General features: G+C 46.5%; 1 protein-coding gene across 3 annotated transcripts in view; it reads left to right on the top strand.

Annotated features, from left to right (window-relative positions):
- Nucleotides 1-2,056: 2,056 nt before the first annotated feature.
- HSD3B7 (hydroxy-delta-5-steroid dehydrogenase, 3 beta- and steroid delta-isomerase 7) overlaps nt 2,057-7,159 on the top strand; it is a 138,907-nt gene continuing 133,804 nt past the window's right edge. Inside the window, exon 1 of one of the 3 annotated variants that reach the window (XM_029606900.1) lies at nt 2,057-2,160. The gene's annotated coding sequence lies outside the window, so the exon portion shown is untranslated. Of the gene's footprint in view, nt 2,161-4,954; nt 5,064-5,095; nt 5,212-7,159 lie in introns of those variants that run through there. The other 2 variants (XM_029606897.1, XM_029606899.1) reach the window with 2 other exon arrangements.

The following is a 7,159-nucleotide window of genomic DNA, read 5'->3' as shown; positions in this document are numbered from 1 at the left end:
TCAGCGTGGTGTGGATTCTCCCCTGCCCACCCTCCCCTTCTCTCCGCACTTTCAATTTATCATGTTTAGACTGTTAACCAAAACAATCTAACGAGGTAATTGTTGCAGTGGAGGTGGGGTACTTGAGCCAAGATGTCGACTGTTTTGAGCTGCAATGTCTCTGGGTTCAGATCCTTGCTGGCTGTGGTGGGGGGGTCTGGCATCGGCGTGGTCTACAGGTCACATGACCCCGGGGGGGGGGGGGGTAGTTTAGCTTGCTGGACTGAGGAGGTTAAGCTACTGGGGCTGGTGACTGAAATATGCTTTCAGGACCAAAGTGGTTATGTTATTGCTTGCTCAGGTACTAGAGGACAATAAAGCAGAGGCCTTTGACCTCCGTTAGAGTGTTGTATTTCTGAGTGGCATGTGATGTGAGGATGGGTGCGGTGTGGTGAAATATCAACACCATTCTATTGCTCAAAATTAGCTGACACTTTATCTAATCCCCCTCCAACCCCTCCTTAACAGGAAGGATACTTTACAATTTAGAAGAGCTCTGCAAAAAATGCTGAACTCGCTGAACCCTGGAGAGCAGGAACCCTCCAGGAAACCCTGGGTTACAATTATAAAAAAAAAAAAGTGAATGTGAAGGATGAGGATTCAAGAGAAGATGTGAGTGAACTGGGGCAATAGGGAATGGATAAGAGGCAGTGGAAAGGTATAGATCTGGGATGAGGATGGAAATGCAAGGCTGGGTAAATGGTAAGAGATAGAGGAAAGGGGCTGGAGGCGAAGGAGATGAGGGACAGGATAGGAGCTGGGGCTGCTGAAGGGGCTGAGAAGCAGAGGAAAGCAGACGAGGACTAAGGAGGGAGTGCGTACGGATGGTGGAAATGGGGGAAAAACTGGGCAAGGAGGGACAGATGGGGAAGGGGGTATTAGGAAGTGAAAGTGAAGAGAGAGGCTGGAAAGGGGGTGAGAGATGGAATTTGAAAGCTGGTAAGAAAGGTGAAGAGAGGGAGACTGAGGACAGGGAGGTGAGAGAGGCTGAGAGGGTGAAATCTGAGTAGTTAGAGATGCAGAAAAGAGAAATGAAGGAAAGGATGAGATCAATTAAAAAATGGGTGAAGGGGAGGAAAGGAAGAAATGGCAAATTGGATAGGTGACCCTGGGAAAAAAGTTAAAGGAAAAAAAAAAGTGGAAAAGAAACTGGGACCAATGGGATTATAATAAAATGCAAGCATCTTATGTTCAGTTTATTGACTGGAATATGTTAGCTCTGGTAAGATGCGTCTCTGATGTGTATTTTGATTAACACAAAAGGAAATGCATTTCTGTTTCTTTTTCTCCAGTGTTGCATTGCATGCAGATTCTGGCTTCTTGGGATTTCCTGTTCACTTTTTGTTTGCACAGTTCTGTTTTTAATTTGTGGTCCTTTATTCTGCATTAGTGAAGATCTGTCTGTGTGCTGTGTGTATGACAGAGGTGAACAATTTTACCAGTGGTTAGTTTCTGTGCAGGAATCTGTAGCCATCCAGCTTCTTTTTTTGTTTCCCAGTAAAAAAAATTATTCGGGTTAGCACAGAGCTGGGGCAGACAAGAGGCCTAGTCAGTGAGGCTCGGTTAGGTAAAGGATTGCCAGTCTATTTATTCCCTGCTTTAAGCCAGTGGGCAGAAAAAGACTTCCGAATGATGACATGGAACACAATTACACCTTCCTAAAACAGAAAGACATTATGCCCAGCAGCTTCAAGGACATTTGACATGGAACATGGAGATTTAATAACCACCTGCAAAAAGATACTTCCTCCAACATGCTAATGAGCTGCATGACTAACTCAAGGATAGTGTATTCTGGAGCAAGAGAGATGGTCTCCCATACATGTCTGCAAAGACATCTCGCCCCTGTTTCCTGAAGGAGATAACCAGCTGCTGAAAGAGCTCAGCCAGGCATGGATCAAAGAATTTCTACTGCTAATTGGAAAGGAAAGAGGAAAACCTCCAGCCTTGGACACAAGCGCAGCCTGTATAACAATGGGACTATAATAATATGTGTGAAAGCAACACGCAGTACAGTAGCATCAGAGAGTGCAACAGCACCAACAGCAGCCGACTACTGACTGGACCCTGGCAGCCTGCTTCCTTCATTTCTGGCCAAAGTGGGGAACAAGACTGGCTTGGGTGAGAGAGAACTCCTGTTTATTTAGGTAGCTAGGCATGGAAAGAGGTTTCTGTATGGAGCCGCCTTGCCATAGGTTCTGATTCTGTGCTTTGTTATAAGCCAGGGTTATAATAAATATTATAATACCACTGGTTGGCCTCTCCTGTCTCTATATCTCACGTACTCTTCCTGCTAATCTGATTAGTGGCTGTAACAAGATGTAGCATTGTTCTAGGGCCCATTACTCTATTGCAGCGCCTTTTCATAGGAAGGGTTGTTGCTGTGTGACTCCCTGGATTTTAGTGTTGTTATGGTAAGTTTGTTACTAAGATTATGATTGTTTCTGTGAATCACCACAATCTGCCTGGTAGTGAAGGGCGTTTGCTTTACTGTTAACTAATTAGGTTTTAGAACTCTTTAACATAACCAAAAAAAACCACACACCCCTTTTTCAATCTCTACTGTTTAACAAGGTAGAGTTTACTAATTTGGTTAGCGGTTAAGGGGTCAGTTCTGATAAGAGGTTAAGGATCGCATTCATACGTATCTAAGGGTCACAATTTTGGAACTAGGGTCATACTTTCATTTACTTATAAAGATTTTAATTTGAAGAAACATTAATAGAGTTTCCCAGCTTGCTGTGCAGTGCACAGATTGAGGGCACGCTTTCTCACTTGGCAATAGGTGCCCATATTGCCTGGCTGTGTTTCTGGAAGAGCTTAGATTAGAAGCACAAGAGGGAGGAGGTGGAGAGGAACCTAATGGGTGTGTGTGTGTCTGGAGATGGAGACATACCTGAGGGAGAGGAGGGGGAGAGAGAGAAGAACCTGAAGGATAATGGAGAGAAAACAGAGGGGGTTGGTTGGAGAGGAACCTGGAAAGAGCAGAAGGGGGGGGGGGGGGGGGGGAGAGGAGTAAAAGGGTAGATGAGAGGGTGTGGGGGTGGGGAAAGAGAGTTGATGAAGCACCTCCTCATCTGCCTGTTTGTCACGTATGAAACTCGGTGGAATTTCTCGTTCAGTTTGTGGCCAGACTGAAAAACAGGACAATTGTGCAGTCTGTTCTTGCTTAGGCAGGACATCAAACAGCTGCTTTGGAAAACAGAACTGTCCTATATAAAGCTGGACACCTGACCACCCTATGTAAGCTGCTCCTCTTTTTCTGTCTTTTTCTTCCTTCTTTTTTTGACTGCAGTGAATCTCTTTCTGGATTTTCTTCAACATAGCTGCTCCTTTGCTTATCCTCCTGCTGCTAATTGTTTTTGTGTGCTGTGTGCCTGCAGACAGATCATATTTTCCCCTGCATTTTTCTTTTCTCCGGCGCTCTAGTATTCCTCTGGCTCAAGCCCACCCTGCCTTGGTGCAGTTTGGCAGCCTTGAGATGATCAGATACGATCACTCCAAGGCTTTTCTCCTCTTTGGTGCGCATCAGTATCTCCCCCCCCCCCCCCCCCCAATCATGTACTACTCCCTTGTGGTTCTGAACCCCAAAGGCAGCCTCCACACGTTTCTCATTAAATCTGAGTGGCCAAATTCAAAGCCACTCCTCCAGCTTTCTAATCACTGAGTTTTTCCGCTCTGTCTGAAGTGTCTGTCCTTTTTTTTCCCTACTAACCCCTCTGCAATATCACTTATAAAAATGCTGAAGAGAAATGCACCGGCGCCTGATCCCTGAGGCACTGCCCCAGTTACTACTATGGCAGCCGTCCATCACTTCTAAAGTGTTACCAGAGGTCAGCAGCACGGCACGGAAGAGACAGTTCCTGCCCATGGTGCCCAAAATCTAGTCACGCTGGAATGACAAGAAAGTGTTTGGGAAAAGGTAGAGTTAAGATTTAAAGCAAGCTCAAAAGGTGGGTTTATAGATCATTTATCTAATTGGATAAAAATATAATCCCCCCCTTCTAGCTGTGGTGAGCTCCATTTACCACTGTCCTCTATTTAACAGTCAGCCAGTTTCCTTTACTGCCCAGGGCCACCGCAAGAGTATTTGCACCCTAGGTGAACCTTCAGTCATGTACCCCCTCCCCCCAATTTACCTTCAGGTTGCATTTCCAGCAGGGCGCTCTCATCTTCGGTAGTACTGGCTCTCCCCCTGTGCCCTTCCTGCTGGTAGTATGGTGCTGTCCCCAAAATGTTGGCACTCTAGGCAATTGCCTAATGGAAGTACCAGTCATCATCATGATGATCATGATGGGGGACAGGGGAAGGAGAGATGACTGTGCCAAGGTCCTGGGAAGAATTCACCAATAGGGGTGAGGAGGGAGATGAAAAAGACACCAGTATGGGGAGAGGAGGGGAGGAGAGAGAGCGATGCAAGTGTCACATAAAAAATGTTAATTGGGCTCTGGACTGCTGATTTACCCCAGGCCCAACAGCGAAAGTCAGAGAAAGAATATCGGTGTGCTTAAAAGGGGAGTATAATGAAAGCGGGAAATTCTTCAGAAGAGGTTTGCGAACGAATTCCATGGATGTCTGAAAATAAGTGAAATCGTCAAATGAGTTTGCAAATGCTGTAGGGGGCAAAATTCGCAGTACATCCATGCACCGGTTTCAGCAAAATTTCTGTAAATTCTTTCTAGATCAGGGGCAACGCTTCGGATTTCTCTTTCGTGGGTCCCGGGGATATTTTCAAACTCGGCCTCCAGCTGCGTCCCTGCTCTGCGCGTGAAACAAAGTGCTTTGCACGTCCCGCTTTCTACCGGGGAGCGCGAGACCGTGGAGCTGGGCCGAGCCCCCGTTAATCGCCATGGCAACGTTTCTTCAGGGGGTGGGGGGGCGGACGCACGTAGGCGCCGGGAGGCCGGGGAGGGAGGAGCTGTCGAGCTCTGGGTGCGCGCGCGAGAGAGAGGCATGGTGCGCGCGCCGGATCCTGGGCTCCGAGAGGTGACGGTGACAGCTGCCCCGACGCAAAGGCAGAGCGGGTAAGGGACCTTCGCACCGCTGAGCGCGCGCGCGTGTGTGTGGGACGGTGTATCTGTGGCTGGGATGGGACAAGTATCATTTCGCCGTACATAAGAATGGGACTATGACTCGTGTCTGTGTGTGCATATACGGTTATAAAAGTGTAAGGTATGTCCGTGCGGGTATTATATGTTTATATGCGAGTGCTGTATATGTGTTGATTTTTGCTTCAGTGTGTGTAAGTTTGTGTGTGCATGTTGGAGTCTCTGTGTGTTACCGGGTGTATCTGTTTCTCTGTGCTGTGTCTACGTGCGTATGTACAGGTCTTCCCCTCTTGCAAAAAAAGTGTTTTGAACACACACTGCTATAAATATATTTTAGTTAAGTATGGGAGTTTTTATGCTTCTCTACCCAATATAGGGTTATCAACTTGGGCTACCAAACCTCTCCACCCTTCCCGACCTCCCCCAAAAATATGGCCACCCCCCGGACCTTGGGTTTTTCCTTCCTGATGAACCTGAGCTTTTCCTTTCTATATTACTGGATCTCAGACACCAGATTTCTCCCCAGTGCTGCTGAGAGAGAGTAGTGTAAACGTGTGATCGCGGGTCTGTGAGCCGAACACCTGTACATGCTTGCAGGCTCCATTGTAGTTCCCTCTACCCCTGCCATGTGCAGATTTCTTTCTTTCTTTCTTTTTTTTTGACTCCTTAGTTTTCTTCTTTGGGCATTGATCTTAATCATTCAAGCATAACGGCTGTTATTTGGTGCCATGAGCCATCTTTTGTAACTACCCAGGGATTTATTTTCCTATTTTATATCCCTTCTCAGCTTACTTCATTCCAGTCATTGAGTGACGGTTCTCAGCCCAGGGGCTATGCACCACAGCTTCTTCTGCAATCATGGGCCCTAAATCCGGCCACTAGGTGTGCCTACTGCATGATAGGGATGTCCTCCACACAGGGGTCATGAGTGCTACAGCATTCTCAGCATCATCTGGTCTGGAAAGACCTAAGCTAAGAAACAAATCCAGGTCCTTCATGAGTCTTCCCCTGCACCCCTGCAGATTTGTTTTGCAAACAGGAAGCTCATGCATGAGGAAGGGGTAAAACCACTGTGGGGCTGGGAGTACCCACCCCTGCTGGGCTCACAGGCCATGCTGTGCTCACTAGTCGATTGGTAACACTATTTCCCAGCTGCTGGAATGGCACCTAAGGTTCAGCTGTGGGGTCAGAATTTGCTGCATTTGGGTGAGCTGACTGGAGGGAGTGGAATCTAGAGACGGGGCATTGTTTGGGAAGGCCCACTCCTAGTAAGACCAGCAGCAGGTGAATTGCTACCACTTATATTGCCAGTTTTAAGATTCTGATGGCTGCCAGCCTTCTTTTAGTAAAACCATCTAGGCCTGCCAAATACAAATTGGCAACCCTAACCCAGGATAAGAAGCAATATCCTACAAATACAACCTAGGGAATAATGCACTAAAAAATTCAGAATTATGTGCAAAAAAAAAAAAAATCTAACATGCCCAAATAATTGCTATAATGTTTTATACAATATACTAAATAAAACAGTATTTGAGCATTCTTAGAAATGCATACATCATTCCAATGAACATAACATACTTCTGGCACCAAATACCTCTGCTCCCTTACTCAGTATCCGTCTCCACATGTGCATGCAAAAAAACATATGGTGCTAGACACACTGTGGCTGCAACACAAGAATAAAATAAATTTGTGTTGCAGTGAGTGAAAATTTCATACCAAATTAAGCAGCACAGAATAAACTTTTGATTAACATCTGAGTCTAGTGTTTGGAGGCAGAGGAACAGAAAGATGCCGCTGTTGCTGCAGCAGGAGCAGCTGCTCTCAGGAGCTAGATGCTTAATTAGAAATGCTGCATTGAGAAAGGAAAGCCACTGCTGCAGAAGCCCAAGCTAAGAGCCTTGAAGCTGCGGAGGGACAGAAAAGCAGGAAGATCCAGGTTCTTGCAAAGGATCTGGTCAGTGTACCAGAAGTTGTCCTAGCACTCGCCTCTGGACATGGCAACTCATCCTCACACCCACAGTCAAAGGAAATAATAGATGTTAAGATGACTCAGCCTGTCTGTGAAG

This window comes from Rhinatrema bivittatum, chromosome 6, assembly GCF_901001135.1.
Source record: "Rhinatrema bivittatum chromosome 6, aRhiBiv1.1, whole genome shotgun sequence".
NCBI lineage: Eukaryota > Metazoa > Chordata > Amphibia > Gymnophiona > Rhinatrematidae > Rhinatrema > Rhinatrema bivittatum.
The sequence above is the reverse complement of the archived record's forward strand: the minus strand, read 5'-3'. Positions and strand labels throughout refer to the sequence as shown.